At 44.4% G+C, this 18,506-nt stretch overlaps 1 protein-coding gene across 2 annotated transcripts in view; it reads left to right on the top strand.

Moving 5' to 3' along the window:
• The first annotated feature begins 5,099 nt into the window (after positions 1-5,099).
• The window catches only part of LOC126542533 (unconventional myosin-IXa-like), a 99,912-nt gene continuing 86,505 nt past the window's right edge, over positions 5,100-18,506 (top strand). For both annotated transcript variants that reach the window (XM_050189646.3, XM_050189645.3), the window contains exon 1: positions 5,100-5,335. The gene's annotated coding sequence lies outside the window, so the exon portion shown is untranslated. The remainder of the gene's footprint in view (positions 5,336-18,506) is intronic.

Below are 18,506 nucleotides of genomic sequence, written 5' to 3'. Positions count from 1 at the left end.
CCAAGTCAACCGGCCTACCAATCTGTCGTTAACTTTTAACCCCTACAACGTGTCTGATTTTAGGCGCAGAATTCTGTTTGCGAACGTTAACGCTGGTGCCTCCTTTCCAAATTCCTCGCACCACCTCATTTTTATTACAAAGCGCTCTAGGTTTCATTCTGCTGCATCCCTTTATAGATTATCTTGGTGAATGTTTGAGTGAGTCTTTCCTTAGTTTATATATACACCCAGGTACTTCTGTTGGTTGACCATGGGTGTGACTTGTTCAATTGATACCACGTACGTCATTACATGGTCTCTTCGTTGAAGGTCAAAATTCCCAATTTTTCTGTGTTAAGGCCTAGATTTGTAGCCTGCATGGTCACATATATTTGCAAGTTTCTATGTAAATCCCTTGCATTTTCCGCTAGTAGCATTATATGTGACTTTGCATGTCGACCGCGTACATCAGTATAAAGGGACTGTATAGGGTGCCGATGCCCAGCTGCCGTGCCAAAACGACGATTTGAGGCACACCGTAGTGAGAGGCTATCCGGATTTATTCTGGCTATACATGGAGTTCTTTAACCCCAGCGCACACGGGCGTTTTTGTGTCCTTTCCCCATAGGAATGCAGCCGCCGTGGCCAGGATCAAAGCGGAGGAAAGTGTGAAATTGGCGGTGGTCTGCTCCGGGCGACCGTCAGTTGCACTTCGCTCCTCGAAGAGGCAGGGCGTGTGTCGAGTGAGCTCCTGAACCACGAACGTGGTTCAGGAGCTCACTCGACACACGGAGCTCAGGAGTTCAGGAACGGTCGTGTTCTGAACAACACTTTACAATGTTGTGAACTCGGTTTGGGTCATGAATCCGGGACCTCAACGAGGTGCGACGTAATGCGAACGCATCTATATCGTATACTTACCACTGAATCGTCGCTAAACTGCCACTAACCTGAAAGTACGATGCGCGCAACGCTAAAAAAAAAAAAAAAAAAAAAAAAAAAAAAAAAAAAAAAAGGGGGGGGGGGGGGGAGGAGGAAGGCACGCAATAGATGACGATTATAGTTATGGAACAAAGATACGCCCCAGAGCGTGTAAACTGTCTTTAGAGTGCATGCATGCTGAAGAGGTGCCAGAGTACAGTAGCAGGGCAGCAGTTCCAGTGGCGTTCCGTCAGCAAAGTATGCTCCTCTTGGACGCCCCATCTTCTATAGGTGTTCTGTGGCCCCATCCCATGGACTCAGTTGTTTTTGATCGAGAGCTTGAGTTTAGAGAGTTAAAGCAGCGGAGAAGGAATGCTATTTCAAACGCTGTCAAATTCCGCCATATCTATGATTGGCCCAAAACACAAAGCATGGTGGAATTTCGGAGCTTTGTGCACCATACGACTAAACAAAGTAAAAGTGCTTGGCATATAACTATCGCTTTACCGTTTTTGTGTCGTCTAGCGTTCGCGCTAAGTGCTACCTAGCTCCTGTTGAAACGAAGTGCCGCAGAGCCAAGTGTACGCCTGTGCTCGCGTACGACGATTCCTGCCCTGCAGCCGGCGTCATTCAAGAGCACCGCTGCCGTTTGAGCAACAACGCGCCCGGTTGTCGCCGCTCGCACGCCGCGCCTGATTACGCGACTGTCTTAAAAGCCGCGGCAGCGGGCCTCCCTAATCGGAAATGGTGCCGGTTACGGCACTGCACGCGGAAACCTTGGCTTCCGCGGCACGTTTTCTTTTGTCACGTCAAGGACGCGCCGCGCGCGCGGGCGTGCATATGTGTGCGCGGCCTCCTTTTTTTCTACCCGCAGCGCCTTCTCTCTCTCTCTCCTCCGACCGCGCGCGTTGTTTCTCCACGGGCTCCGTTTCGTGGTCTCTTCTTTTTTCGTACTATTGGTCTAGACAATAGGGGTGGCAAGACGACGACCGTAGGTTGAAGATGAGAGACAGGCTTTGCAGGGGAACAAGTATAAAGGAAATAAAGGGCGCAAGGATGTGCACGAAAAAAAAAAAAAAATGATCGGGCCATTGAGTGAGCAACCTCGGTTCCCTGTTTTCACTTCGCACATCGTTGATCACTAGTATACCTACCTCCACGAACGTAAAACAGAAAACGAACAATGCTTCAGGACGCTTCGGGCGTTCGCAGGGGAGCGAACGCACCATTGCGGTACCCTGTGCTTTTGCATCGAGCGGCCGTGGCGGTACTGTCGCATATATGCAGGGTGATCATTTTTATGCTTTATGGAATTTTAAAAAATCGCCTGTGGCAGATAGCGTAATCCTTGTCCTCGAGCTGGATTATACGAAGAGGCGGACATACAAGCACGGTAATTAAATCGAAACACATATTTGCGCTAATTAACGTATCAATTAATGCATTAAGTCACATATTGCAATTTATGAATTGCAGCCAGTGGGCTTGCAATTAATGAAATTAATTTCCAGGATGACACCGGTTTCGAAATAATATTTCCCAAATTGTGGAACGAAATAATACATGGGGCGTTCCATTTACTTTTGTTCTTCAATGCATTAAAGAGCGTTCTGGTAAAAAAGTAAGTGGAACAACAGTGCATTTTTGTGGCAACTTTGATGGAGCATATCGCGAAACTGGCGTCATTCTGTGATGCATCAAGACGGCAAGTTGGGCCAGTTGGTTAGGATTCATTGTAAAGGTTCGTTGCAGCGCAACACAATTACACGGACAAAAGGAAGCGCGCCGTAGGTGTCGTCGTTTTATACCAGTTCCTTTTGTACGCGTCTTGTGTTGCGCTGCAACGAACCTTACAATGAGCCATTCTGTAAATTCATTCCAAGTCTATACACCATGCAAACTCTCTGACTACAATTTGTAAAATGCAATATCTGCCGTAAAGTAATTGATTAAAAAATAACTAGCTTATTTTGATTAATTAGTTCAATATAATTTTTTCCTTCTTTTTTGCGGTGCTCAACCTCCTGATTCTTGGTCTACATATACTATACGGCCGGGCTACCCTGCTTTTCACTTCGGACCAACTAACCAATAAGTAACCCTACGTCGTCACGACACTTTTCCACATGGCGTGACGTACTGACACATGGCGTATTGGGAGTTCTTCATGGTGCTCTACAATATTGTCGTTGACACTTTTAATCTAATTATAATATTTATGAAGTTGGTTGATTAAGACTAATTATCTAATTAGGCGGAATGAAATAAATTTTAGTTGAGTATCGCCAAGCGACGGCAAACAACATATTACCTTGGTACTGTCCAGCTACGTGGCATTCACATATATTTAAACCTTTGCTAATTAAAGTTAGCTATAGGGCGCCCTGTGCATGTTTAGAAAGGACAGCGACGGTACAGATATGACCATCTTAAGTAGTTATTGGGCGTTCATGGGCAGCAAAATGAAACTGCATTTACGGCAGCAGTGTTTCTTTTGCAGGAGTCTCCTGTCGCAACACCATGTAAGGATGGTTATTACGCGCGATTAGTATGCATGTTGCCGACATAAACTAGACAGATAGGAGTACTTTTGTGTAGCTCCTCTTTGAGATGGTTACTCAATTTCATATGAGCAGTGCCTGGATATCGAAGTGACGAATTGTTCGGAACTATATAATTGCTATCGCACATTGCCTCAGGTGTCGACATGTTCGGCAGCTGTCGTGCAGTTGTTAATTAAGTCACGATAATGTATTAATCGCTCCAATTACATAATTGCAGACACGTGGAACAAAACGCGTCACAATGACAAGCTATAGTAATGTTAATGGGCGTATGTCCAAAGGCGCTTCGCGCTGAGAAGTTGCAGGCTACATGTAGCCCATAAGAAATAACATACTTCTATTCAGTTCTTGTCGCCGCGGAGCCCCTGAAATCTGAAATCGTATATGGTATTTCAAGGGCACACGATAATCTTGAGGACAGTTCAGATAATTCGCAGTCATACTTATTGCCTGTTTTTGAACGCTGCTTGCATTGAAAAAAGAAAAATAAAAAGCCTAGAGATAAAAAAAAAATCCTGATCCAAAACAAAACACGAGGTTGAGAAGGAGCTGACACGAGGGGTGGGTGGGGGGTAGTTGTCTGGTGAGAGTCGAAAACACCGTCCAGGCGTCCAGCTGTCACCCGGGAAAGAAAACAGCCCAGCCCGGAAAGCCCGGCGCACATCCTGCATCTCCGCGTTGCTTGGGTTGTGAACCCGAAGCAGGGATCCCAAAAACTGCGTGATACTGCGGAGAGACCGTCGCGCCACCCCTGTGGCACTGCGTGTGATGCTCTGTGCGCTTTTTTTTTTCTTTTTTTTTTTCGTGCGCGCACGTCGTCTTATCCGCGCGTTGACAGCGCTATATGGCGCTGTTTCCGGACGAGGCTCCTCGGCTCCTCTCTCACCGAGGCTGGCGAAGGAAGGAAACTACAGGAAAATGAAACGATGCACGCCTATGTGACGCACAGGAGACGGGTGGGTGAGGGGAGCGCGACACCAACACCGGAGGTTGTGCCGGCGTTTATTTTATTTTCGTACACTTCACAACCCGACGTTGTATTTCTTAGCAGCTCGACTCCGCCGCTAATGCGTATAGTTTGGGGGCCACATGAGGCGCAAGGTTAGCCTGATTATGTGAACAAAATTCCTAGATTGCCGGAGTGCTTTACCATTAATCGCTTTAACTCGAAAGCGTCGGCGTATTTGCTATTCGCTAAAGCAGGGTAGGCATGTTATATTTATAACGTCAGAAATTTATCATGGGCTCATATAGCGCTGATATCTTCACCTTTTTCTGCGTACTACAGCTTCAAAATATTTACGGGTCGTGACATCCTGCCTTCTACCAGGTTTCGCCAGAGCGCTACGTAACGGTGCTTTTGGTGCAATTACTGTGCATACAAAAGGAGGAAACAAGGAGCCGTTGCAGTTTTTGAATAAACAGTTTCACTGTTTTGCTAACGCTTCCTCTTACTAGCTGTCAAAAGCTGTGAGAAACAGCAGAAGTTAGAAGCCGAGTTGCGCAGTGCACGGGCATACCGAAGTTGGGCCACAGCGGTCGGGCAGACGATGTAGCAGACGAAACGGCACTCGCGAACCCAGTGGCTTCCGCGCTATCGTCGTCGGATATGACGTATGTCTAGAAACAAGCGCATGCGCAGGTCGATGCGTGCGTGCCATTGACTCAGGCGTTGACAACTGAAGGTTTGGGGCCGACCCTTGTTTTTTTACAAGGAATGTGTGTCGAATATTGGTGTGCGGCTTTTGGATATTACGAGTGATTGGAACGTCGCCCACGAAACGATCAATGTCCTATGCTTCGCACCGCCCGAAGAATGGATATTCGCTACGCGAAAGAAGACCCACTAGCCTCGATTCAAGATCCGACTGGTAAGTGCTGTTTTTCACGCACGTTCGCGTTATCTTAGTTATTTGTCGATATCCCGAAGTCCATCCCTAAAGCCAGGATTCAGCTTTGTACGACAGGCCATAACGAGTTCTTGACGCGATAGCAGCACTGTCCGTTTCTTCCGTACGGACAGTCTGATGGCAAAGTTGAGTTCCGCGGTCGCTACTAACAAACACGCACATACACGTCCAATTCGGCAGTGCGGCGTGGACAGACCCGAAATTTCCTCGTCCATGTGCCACTAAAAGACAGCGGAAGACGGTCGCTCTATACCGGCTTAGGCGTTGCTCCCGATGAGCTCTGATAACCGACAGGCAAGTATTGGCTCGTCGTTCTTGGGAGCCGACGGGAGCTTGTTGACTGTGTGGCCCGAACAAGTTCGCAGCTCGGCGACGGCAGCCGGCAGGCGCGGCAGCAGCTGAGTGGCGTGTCTTGTGACCAGAAGATGTCATTTTATTGTACGCATCTGTTGCCAAAATCAAGTCAGTCGATTACACTCGTTCAGATTAGTTCGCGGCTGCTAATAAAAGCTGTGCGGCCTTTCCTTGGCGCTGCCTTCTCAAGGCGTGAAGCACTGGCATCCGCTGTCGGAGACCATACAGTTCCGCCGAGCGCCGCTAACGCCTCGTGCTTCCCTGGTGCTTCCTTCGAGATGCCTAATCGTATTGTAAGCATCTTATTAAATTGCATTCTGAGATCTTCGCCGGTTTTGATGAAACGTGAAATGAAATTCCTGGACGCCGTTTTGGATGGGCACGGTGATAGTTTAGCCTTGCCCGCCCAGCGCCTGAACAGCAGAGAGCCGGCCAAGAGCATCGCACGTTCGCGATGGCGGTCTGTACGAGTCCTTCAGTCGCACAAGCTGTCAATTTGCCTCCTTTTAGCGTATGCTCACGCGTGTCATCGCGATCTTTTATGTTCCCGTAGAGCGTTTAACTCTTACATTTGTCTTTCTTCTCAAGTTCACGGACTCTCGACAGGACATCAAAAAGGCGCCCTCGAATGGATTTTTTTTCGTTTTCTCCCTTGGCCACTTGTGGCCCGGTCTGGTTTGGCGCCAGGAGTTTCACGTCCCATTAGGTGTCCGATGAGACGAACAACGCGTAATGCGCGTCTGTACAAGTTCAAACAGTGCGTGAGCCGTTAAACAAAAGGGGGCCACTCGTAAAATGTCACACCCTACATTTGTACCGCAATGTCTCCCGGACGAAGCATCGATCCGACTCTGGGGATTTTCGAGGCCGTATTCGTCAGCCCCTGATGCATCGTAAAGCCAACTATTTCCGCGCCAGCCCCGCGTGATGTCACTTTAGAGAATCGGCGATCGTTAAAATATCTTGCTTGTACTACATACCGTTTTGAAAAATAGGAAAGCTCGCGTTCTGAGTTGAGCGGAGCTAACTAATTGGTTCGCGAACGTTGCTAAATGAGGCTGCTCGGAAATCGAGCCAACAACACCTTCCCGTTTCGACGCTGCGTGCTCTTGTTTGTTTGGGTCGCTATCAATACGCCTCTGCAGGTTTACATGCTCGGACTTTGCACTGTTTGCCGACGTGCATGTTTATTATTACCATGCTCTCGGGGCACGTGAAACCAACGTCGACTGCTGCGAAGCGTCTGGTGGTAGCGGCTACTTTGTAAAAGGCCTGACCACCAAGCAGAAGGTGGCTTGCCCCCCCCCCCCTTTTTTTTTTTTTTGCCAGCAGGCGCCAGAAGTAGGGGTTAGCCGGATTGAACGTAATCGTAGGGAGCGCTGCAGGGGAACGGGAAGTGGCGAGGAGGAGGCGATTTGGTCAGCGCAAAGTTTTTGGCGTTGATCCAAGGGCGCCTGCAAAATGCTCCGCCTGTGTGGTAGTGATGCCTGTCCGAGGAATGTAGCCAGATAACTTGGCTCGCTCACACGCATTCGAGCGCGGATTAATTAGCCGTAAAGAGCGCGTCACGCTTCTTCGAAAACGTGCGAGAGATGACAGGCGTGCGTGGCGGTTGAGGCACTGATTCATCGGTATTTAAGTATGGTGTTCTCTTGTCAGCTGCACACCTCAAAAGTTTAGTCATTCGCTGTTTAATTTTTGTGCCGGATTGGAGTTCAGCTTGAGTCTAAAAAAAAAAAGAAAGACAGAGGTGAGGGAGGGTTAGGAACACAATGAGCTGTAGCAGAACACAATCTGACAATGAAAACACATAGCTCGCCTGAAACGACTGTATTCAAAATAAGCAAGAACATGCTTACACTGGCAACTTGTCTCTCATACTTCAGGTTCATTCACCTAACAAAAAAAAAGCCCACAATTTTATTGTGTGTTGTTATACCTATTACTCTGGGACAGTGAAATGATAATGTAACTATTCCATTTATAAATGTGACCATTATGGCAGTAAATAATGGCAGTCACCAATAATTCCAGTCACATGGGGCATGCTCACTCACAGTAAAGTCCAAGTGAAATCGAACTCGATTGAATCCCTTCAGCAGCCTGTGCAAAGTAGCCAATCATACGAGAAATTTGATACCAGTCTTGTTCTGTTGCGATCGGAAGTGCTCACATCCCACCGGTATTTAGACACCTCTAATAAAATGTGTAATATACAAATTTGCCACTTATGTATGAACTTGACCACAATCTGTGGCTAACTTTATCCTCACCCACCCACGCATATCTAGTTAATTTAGCTTTTGTTTGGTGTCATGGTACACTTCTTCTTTTTTTTCAGAGCTTTAGTGCTTCATGGTACGAGTTACAGATTGAGCTGAGGTTTGCTTCAGGGCAACCATTTTGTGTGGAACTTTGTGCTATTTTGCAAGTGTCACCATGATCATGGGCAGGCAAATGTGGCTGGGATCTTTAGTTGGGAGAAAAAGAAGGAAGAACCACACCAGTTTCTACAATTAATTACAGAAGCTTTTGCCTTGAGCATGGCATGTTTAGTGTTGATGATGCATTTCTTTTGGAAAGAAAGGATGTAAACAACAGTTCCCATCTGTGTTTCTCTTAAGGCTGCTGTAAGCATGTACATACGAAATTTGGAATTCATTTTTATGCCTGAAAGAAGACGAGGGCATATGCCATTGTTAAACTCCTTAGCTTCTGCATTTCTAGCCTTGCAATGCAACCATGCTCTTTGCCATTTGTGAGGGTACATTAGAAATTGGTTTGCTAAAGTTATCTGCACATAAGCAGATGTCATAGAAGGATAAAAAAAAAGAAAACACTGACTCTGGTAGTTCGCAGTTTTCTCTATATTCATGTATGAATGCTCATTTCTTATGAATTGGATAAACTGAAACTGATGAGTGTGAAACATGTTTCAATGTGGAACTTCTCAGTTATACTGTGCATTGTGCCATGACTGACGCAGTGCAGACAACTATCATTTCAGGCAGTCTTGTCGCTCTGACAGATGAGTATACGTTGGGCCTCATTAGATGCATTGCTTAATGACTCGTATAATTTCGGTGGTGACAGATATTTTGGCAGCACCGCATCAGCTTTGTTCGTGCTTCTGCAGACGCCAAGCTGCAATTTGTTCAGTCTGGTCTGCTATATTGCCGGTAGGCGAGGCCAGCAAAGTGGGAGGGGTGCTGCTTCTTGTGTTCATTTAACTTTTGCTGCAGCGCTTCAGTGGGAGGGAGGCTTTGATGATGCCTGCTGTGGAGGCTTGCCAGCGTCTTTTACCCAGGTTAACAATTGCTGTGTAGGTCAAATGCCTGGCTCTTCAGTGTCTGTTTGATTGCATGTGTTGCTGAAAGCGCAGCTTTTATTGTCCATTTCTGCCCTGTCACACTGGAGGAGTGTCAAAGCATGGTTGTGCTGTGTGATTTGAACTGCTTGGATCTTTCACATACTTTTCATTCCTCTTTCTCTGTTCTCATAGTGTTGCCATCTAGCCATATTCAAATGCAGTGGGTCTTCAAGTGTTTCTTCAAAGCTGAATGTTTATTTTTTACGGCTTCTGAATGTCTCTCTAGGGAAATTGATTATGGGCCACTGTTAAATAATGAAACATATTATTCACAAGAGCAAACTTGCAAAGCGGGCCGGTGGATGCGATTAGTTTTTGTTACTTTCCTGGCATGTTTGTGATTCCACAGTTGCCTTTTCTTAAACTATTTGAAGCACTGTGCAGCTGTATGCGAAAAAGAAGGAAGAAGAGAGGGAAAAAAAAGGGGGGTTTGAGTTGTTAGTTTCATTACTTGAATTTCGTGGGGGAGGAGGAGGTCCTATTTTTGCAAACAAATATAGCTTCTCAGGTTTGCCTTTTGAAGTGCTTGGACATATCTTCATTTGCACATATTTCTATATCTATACAAGGTATAATAGATGACCTTCTTAAAATTTGAAGTTGTGAAATAAAGCTTTTTTTTTTTTTTTGGTCAAGTTGCATGCTTATGCATACATTGATGTCTGACTATTAAAGCATGTATTGACATATAAAGCAGTCCTGGTGCTTAAATAGGTTGGACAAAGTGCAAAATGGTCTTATATGGCTCTACACCAAAAAACTCAACAAATAAATTACTTGGATTTTCAATATTAATGCAAGTACTGCAGTTTGCTGGAATTATTTTAACATCCAAAAGTTCTTTTCTTGTGGTGTTTATGTTCTAGCTGTTGCAATTCATTCTTGCAGCCTACTACTGTTGCATGACTGACTACCGTGTTCTATAGCATGAGAAATGAAGACTTCGATGAACACTCGTATGGTTAAGATTGCTCATAGTCAAAGGTGAAACGGATGCCAATTAAAAACATAAAAAGAAAGGAAAGGAAACGATTGTGAACAAGGTCCCCGTGTGGGGAACCGAAACGTCTTTTCTTTCTTTTTATGTTTTTGTTCGGCATCTGTTCTACGTTTGACTATAGCATGAGAACTGGTTCATAACAATTCAATTTCATTTTGCTGTTGAAATGATTTGCCTGATAATAAAGTTAATGTGAGAACAGTTGGTGATGACTTAGCTCAGTTATGACTGACTTTGTTTTATTGCTCACTACAAGGCGGCTTTGTCCTGTTGTGTGTAGGCAAGGGAATACTAGAAAAATCTTTTAGTGAGTTTGCTCACATGCAAGGTTCATTGTAGTCAGCTGTAATTAGTTATTGATAGTGTTGAATGTGCTAAAGTAGTGCATGGCGACGTAAGAGATGCCATAGTGGAGCATTCCAGGTTAGTTTTCATCACCTGGGCCTGTTTTTGTAACATTCCACTTCAGTTATCATTTTTCTTATCATGCAATGCCACATTTCACAAATGGCCATGCATTTGAGTGTGATATGCATTTTATGCACACTTTTCCACTGGTTCTTTCGGAATGAAACTGAAGAATGCACACAGTCCCATTTTGTTAGGTGTAGTGTAGTGCCCCCCCTCCCCCCCTGTATTGTGTAGGACATGGTTTTTTTTTTTGCTACCAATTAAGACACACACAAAAGGAAGAAACACAGATTACAGCTGTATTGTGTGCTGCTCCGAGTGGCTGATCTCATCAGTACTGGGGTTGTGGCACTTTGCAAGCCAGTGACAAAGAGCAAAATAAGTGAGAAATAAAGTGGATTATAAAAGAAAATACAGTGCCAGCAGCTCTGTGGTACACAGTGAACCCTTAGCCCAATAGTGAGTCTGAATTCTGTGCCCACTCAAGTATGGCCAATGTGGCTAGTCCTATCCACAGCCATGTTCTCAGCAGCAGGACACCATAGCCTCAAGGCCGCAATTTTGTAGCGATGCCTTTTGGCGCTTTTCGCGTTCGTGAGTGGTCAGGAGACACTCTGCCCCAGGCAGAGCATTGAGCGTGGCCACTCGCAAACAGAAAAAGTGCTGAAAGGCATTAGCATTGGGAAAACGCATCACTACAATATAATGGCCAAGGCCACTGGGATAGGTTTATGAGACTTCTAAGCTGGCTTTGTTTCAGGTGCCAGAACCCCGACCTGATTATGAAGCATGCTGTAGTAGGGGGTCTCCGGAATAATTTGGTCCACCTGGGGCTGTTTAAGTGAACCTAAATCTAAGTACATGAGGGTTTTTGCAATTTGTCCACATCCAGATGTGGCCACAGCAGCCGGGATTGAACCCGCAAACTTGAGCTCAGCAGCTCAATGCCATAGCCACTAAGCTACTATGGTGGGTTACATTGAACAATGCGATTAGTGCAGACGAAGGGACAAGTGAGACAAGTATCACCTGTGCTGTTCACTATGTTGAGCGATAGGTTTGTTGTCGTAGGAATGTTGTAGAAATGTTGTAGGAGGTGAAGTGGCTTATTTTTTACCATTGTTTAAGGAGTCTCTATGCACTTATCACCATGTACCATTGCTGATATTGGATGTGCTTTCCTATTTCTTATCCTTAAAAGGAGTGTAGACAAATATATACTTCTGTTTATTTGACTTTGAAAGGTTGAACCCAGATTCCTGAAGTCACGTTTCAAATTTTCTCTGCTCATATTATGGCTTGCTCCACAAAAAACATGAGTCGGAAAGAATGTGTGCTTGCACTTCCCACACTCCCAATGACTTAATAAAGTATGCCAATAGTGAGTAAGGTGTGACTGTTGTCATCATAACTACAGTAGCCGCTACACGAATTACATGATGCCTTTGGCTCTCGTCAGCTTTGTTACATTGGCATAGCAAGATAATGTTGCACAAATGAATGTGGAATGGAAATGCATGCATGTGAAGTGCTTGGCATATGGCTCTTTGCTTGGGTAAAGTCTTTCTTGACTGAGCATGAAAGTCCAGGCATGCCATTTTGTACACTGTCATCTAGGTCTAGGGATGAATTGCTGCTTCTGCATGCCAAAGAAGATGCCAACACTGTAAGGAGCCCAGGCTGAGGAAGTCATAAATATGGCATAATTATGCTTTCTGTGAACATGTAATCAAATACAACTGCATTGAATTTCGGCAAGGTGAACTAATGTACGAAGGCCTCAACTGACCACAGGCATACGACTCATGCCTTCTAGCACTTCATGCTGACACCAGTGAAGTCGCCAGTCATCTCGTTTTTCTCATTTTAAAGTATAGCTCCAGACCCTGGCAGAAGGGTGTGTTAGTGACCTCTAATTTAATTTATGTATAAAAAGCAAGATTCTTGCTATGTTTTGAACACTGAAATTAATTTCGCTGTTAAGTGTTTGAGATGGACACATTGAAGATTAAAGAATAAATTTTTAGATATGACACCAGCACATTAACTGAATGTTGAAAATTATCAGTGTATCAAGGCAGGCTCATTGGGTGCCATATGAGCAGTTGTACATGATTTCAACTTTTTTTTTATCCAACAAACTCATTTTGGACTATGTGAGTTTCCTTGCAATTGCTATGCAATTTGCATTTGCAATTTGCATTTGCAATTTGCAATGCAATTTTGCTATGTGTTTTCTTTGTATTTTAATTTAAAGCTGGTGGAAATAACTTGCTCCCAAAATGTGTAAAAAGGTATTTTGGGGTAGGATAATGACCAGATGATGCTGCAAGGTGCGTGTATTCTTTTTCAAATCCTGCAATAGATGCAGAATTGATGATGAAAAGTATATTGAAGTGTGCACATAACACTTCTGATATGCAGACAATTACTTTATCTGCTGTCGACAGTTCCATACATGGCTGCCCTCTAAAAGTGGCCCAGTGTTTCAGTTATCTTATTGTCGGGCTCAAATTGGATGTTATCAGCCCTTGTCTGTTCACATAGGAAGTGAACAGTTGCTGCTCTAGATTACGCGGTTGTATGATAAACCCCAGAACAATATGTAGAATCATCTGTGCTTTACATTATTGCTCTGTCAGATGACGTCACCACAACATTTCTTATCATAGTGCCTGTGGAGTCTCACCTTTTGTGAATGCTGTGTACAATACTTTTGTTGCCTATACAGACTTTCCATGTTTCCTGATAAGTCTTTGAAGTGGTTCCATGTCAACTTTGTAAAGCATGCAAATCGCTGTGTTGCGGTACTCAATTTTATAATTATTATAAGTAGACCTTATTTTAACAGTAGACGTGTTTGGAATTGGAAGGTTTAATGCAGGTTAGCAGTTTTTATGAGCTGGCAGACTGTACAAATGATTTGGCAGGATATGTGTTGAAGCAGTTAGCAAAGAAGTTGCTATGTGGATAGTACGCTTTTGCATACCTGCATGGTTGCATTCGTGGGTCACCATTTCTTAGAAGAGTAATGTCCTTAAACTAGTTTTTCAATGGGTAGTTCAAGGACCCCCTGTTCTCTGTAATGTTTCAAGTACCTCTCTACAGATTTCCCAGTTGCACAAAACTACAATGTGTTTTGGAATACTCAAATCCCTTTAACATCATTCTGTTCCATCAGAGTTCTTTAAGGCTGTGGAAATTAGGGGCAGTAGCTTTCATGGAAGTTTTAGTGTTAGTATTGTTTTTGGATGAGCAATAAGTGCGAGCAAGATCGTGCCTAAAAACACGAGATTTATTTATTTATTTATTTATTTATTTATTTATTTACATATACTGCGGCCAAATGTAGAGCTATAGCAGGAGTGGGAATATTATACATTACTACACATTGCACATTAAAAACACACATAGACACAAAAAGATGAATTATCAAAAAGAATTGCTTTACATGTTAGTGGAGTCCTTACCAGTGGCAGCTACAAAATATTTTAGTGATAGCGAACGAATATTCGCTATCACTATGTTGGTTGTTAGGGTTTTGTGAACGCATTATATACTATAATACACAGGTGTAGGTTGAATTTTTTTATGCAATTGGTTGTGATTTATTCTTGTCGAAAAATCCCCTCATTATGGAGAAGTATGGTATGTTAGACTTAGGCCCTTTTTTCTATAGCTATGACAGCTGCATTATGGTGGAGGTGTAATGCAACAACACTTGCGTACCATGCTTTAGGTGTATGTTAAAGAACCCCACATGTTGAAAGTTAACCTGGAGACTTCCACTGCAGTGTCCCTCATAGCCCGTTGTGCAGCTTTAGGACATTTAACACCCCAAGTAATATTTCTGCAGGTATGGCCAGGCCGAATTGTTCATGTTAAAATTGTTTTCAGTGAACTGCGATACAATTTTTAATAACTGAAAATATAGTTTACCTTGGCCATTTTTTGGCATATATCTGTGAAATCACAGTTGGAGTTTGTGTGGGATATTTGAAACAGACATTGCCACACGTCTTTCACTTTTTTTGTTGTTTTCTGGTACATCAAGCCTCTGCTCATAGTAAAGTTAATGCATATACTATATCACAGATGTACTACTATAGCAATCTAGTAGTCTAACCTTGATATAACGAACACGGATATAACAAGTTATGAATATAACAAAGTATACCTGAAATGGTTTCTCACCGAAATCAGTATGCAACAAGCATATGCTTACAACAAATATTGGGTATAACAAAGGCATTTTCATATCACATGCAATTTCGTTATCATGAGGTTCAACTGTTCTTGCCCTGCAGGGGCGTCTGCATCAGTAGGCGTTGGGTGTGTTGTGACACCACATGCCCGAGCACATGAGGGTTGGACCCTCCCCCGTGTAGCCATGCGCGGCTTAGCCGTGTCTGTCTGTGGAAAGGGGGATTCTGGAGGTTGAGCTGATGCTGGGTGTTTGGACCTTTAAGGCCCCCCCAATTGAGGCAACACACCTCTTCAGCCTCTGCTTTACATAGACGGCACCTCCAGATTGACCCACCTGGAGGAAATCAGCAGTCACCTTTCCTGTCCTCCTGAATTTTCATCTTTCTCTCTCACTTTTAATCTTTCCTGTCCTCTCCTCACTTCTTGCAGCAAGGGTTAACCTGGTGTGGCTAGCCAGTCTTGGTTATGCCGTATTTGGTTATAGCAGCGATGTATGGCTGGTGTTGGCAGGGCTTCCCTTGCAGGAACTTCTGTCACGTTCCTCTGTTGGGCTCCATGATGGGTGGTTGGCATCACTGCCGAAAACCCCATCTATACTTACGGAGAATGCTTTTCCTAAACTCCCTCATTGCCCTCAGAAACGAGGGCGCACCGAAATTGTCTTCCAGTTTTTGGTATGTGAAATCCAGAACTTCCCTCGATTCCAAATTATTAACTCTGAAAAGTCGGACAGACCAGAGCGAACCATTTCACCGTTCCTTGTTTCAAAGTCTTTGACTGAAGTTTGGTCCAGGTTACAAGACGTCGAGGCTGGCAAGTGGTGATCTCCTCTTGGAGCTCCACAATCAGAAGCAATATGAGAAACTGCCGAAACTCGTGTTATTTGGGGAGACCCAAGTAACAGTAACCCCGCACTGTACTACGAACACCACCCGCGGCGTTGTCTTGGACGACGATTTGCTGGAGCTGACTGAGGCTGAACTCTTCGAGGGCTTCAGCGATCAGAATGTCATAACGAATTAAGATGAGGCGGAATGGTGAAGAATTCCAGACCAAGCACCTGATACTCACCTTCAGCTCAAGCGTCCTTCCCAAGTCCATCGAGGCCGAGTATATGAAACTACGTGTCAGGTCATAAGTGCCCAATCCTCTCAGATGCTTTAAGTGCCAAGGGTTTGGCCACAGTCAGAGCTGTCGAGGCTACCTGAAATGTGCCAAGTGTAGTCACAATGAACATTCATCTGAAACGGGCCAGAACACTCCACATTGTGTTAACTGTGAGGGCGAGCATGCCGCATACTCGCGGTACTGCCCGTCTTAGAAAGAAGAAAAGGAAATTGTCACGATCAAAGTCAAAGAAAATATATATTTCAAGGAGGCACGTAGGCAGGTATCATACTTGCCTAAGAGAAGCTTTGTTGATGTGGCGCGTCAGGGGGCAGCACCACAATGGCCTCTGGTGGCTGTCCGGCCCACACACAGTGAGCCAGCAGTGACATCACCCCCCCCCCCCCCCTCAGTGGCTGCGGCTGACGCTGCTCCGTCGTCCAAAAAGAAGGGGTCATCGACCTCTGGGCTGGTAGCCTGAAGGGCCTCATCTCTTGAGAAGAGGCTTTCTGGACAAACAAATTGCTCACATGAGTGGTTGTCCAGCGCTTCACAGGAGGCAGTTATCATTATGGATACCAAAATATTACAATGGAATGTGAGAGGACTTCTCCACAATCTTGATGATGTTAAAGAAGTCCTCCACAAATTGACTCCAAAGGTGCTAGTGTCCAAGAAACACACCTAAAATTAACACAGACCAACTTTCTAAGGCAATATGCCACTTTCCGCAAAGACCGCGATGATGCACTTACCTCTTCGGGGGGTGTAGCGGTAATAGTCGATAAGGGCGTTGCATGTCAGCAAATAAAACTCCGAACTTCCCTCGAGGCAGTTGCACTTCGAGTTGTGCCGTTTGGTAAGCTCATCACAATTAGTTCAATGTACTTCCCCCTCCCCCTTGTTGTCAACTTTCTAAAACAGTTTCAAAGCTTCATCGATGAACTTCCTCCGCCATTCATTGCTGGTAATCTAAATATTGTTGATATTTTGGTGATACATTGTTGGTCATCCAGACAGTCATCGCCCTCTGTGGGGTAACTCGCGTTGTGATATGCGTGGGTGCCTGAGAAAATTTTCTGTTTTCTTCAGGTGCATGTTTATTGAACAAAAAAGAACCATTGTACTGCAGCGTTACATATAACACATACTCATCCATTGAGTTCAGCATAGTTTCGAGCTCACTATTTCTGTACCAGGAGTGGTCTGTTCTCAAGAACCCCCATGGGAGGTACCATTTGCCAGTTATGTTAAACCTAACAAAACAAGACGCATGCTTGCCTCATTTCCCTCAATGGAACATTGAATCAGCGAATTGGGAACTGTTTCGAGAACTCACATATTTAGGTGGAGACGACATTTATGATTTTAATGTTGATGATGTTGTGGCACACCTAACGTGTTTTATTATTGACGCTGCAACAAAATGTATTAAACAAACTAATGGACTGGCAAAGAACCATTGCATCTTATGGTGGAATGACGACTGTCAAAAAGCAAGCAAAAAACAAAACAAAGCTTGAGGATTGTTTCGCAATTCTCCAACAGTTGAACACCTTATTAATTTCACAGGTCAAATCACAAGGCAGGAGAACACGTCAACGTGCAAAAAAAGAGAGCTGGAAGCGGTACATATCTGGGATAAGTTTTTACACAGACGAGGCAGAAGTATGGAATAGGGGGAATAAATTAAAAGGCCGGGAAATGAACCCTCTGCCTTTAGTAAGTACCAAAGGAGATGGCCTGGAAGACCAGGCAGACTGTCTAATTGAACACTTTGAATATATCTATAGTGCATCTCATTACACACAATCATTCCTGATGTTGATGGCGACAGGCCCTTGATCGGAAATGCACCCGAAATGAAGATTACAACTGCCCGTTCAGTTTAGCAGAGCTTAAAACTTCTCTTGATTGTTGCAGCATATCAGCTCCAGGTGGCGACTGTATCGTATATGAAATAATCAAGTAGCTACACCCTGAAACACTGAAAGCACTCCTCTCACTTTTAATGTCATGTGGGCTGCTGGGATATTCCATTTTCTTGGAAAGACGCTATAATAATTCTCATACTCAAGCTGTCTGTGCAAGCTCTTTGAAAAAATGATAAACCGGCACCTAGTCTATCTCTTAGAGAGCAACCGAATACTAGATCCTTACCAGTGTGGTTTCAGAGAAGGTGGGCCAACTGCAGACCCCTTTGTCCCCATTGAGGCAAATATAAGGGATGCCTTCATACACAAACGGTTTTTTCTGTCCGTATTTCTTGATTTGGAGAAAGCGTGTGACACCACATGGCGCTTTAGTATTATCTGAGGCCTTTCTGGTATGGTTGTCCGCGGCAGTAGTTTGATTATTATCAAAAGTTACCTTTCTAACCGCAACTTTCGTGTAAGGATGGGCCATGTTTTGTTGAGGTCTTTCACCCAAGAAACTAGTGCTCTGCAAGGTGGTGTGCTAAGCTGCACAGTGTTTAAAGTGAAAATGAATTCTTTGCACATGGCTATCCCACGACCAATGTTCTACCCTCCGTATGTAGATGATGTGCAGATTGGATTTAAATCATGCAACCTTGCTATCTGCGAACGACATGTCCAGCATGCTTTATATAAAGTGGCGGAATGGGCGGAAGAAAACGGTTTTAGGTTGAGCCCACAGAAAAGTACATGCGTTCTTTTCACGAA

This window comes from Dermacentor andersoni, chromosome 2 (assembly GCF_023375885.2).
Source record: "Dermacentor andersoni chromosome 2, qqDerAnde1_hic_scaffold, whole genome shotgun sequence".
Lineage (NCBI taxonomy): Eukaryota > Metazoa > Arthropoda > Arachnida > Ixodida > Ixodidae > Dermacentor > Dermacentor andersoni.
The sequence above is the reverse complement of the archived record's forward strand: the minus strand, read 5'-3'. Positions and strand labels throughout refer to the sequence as shown.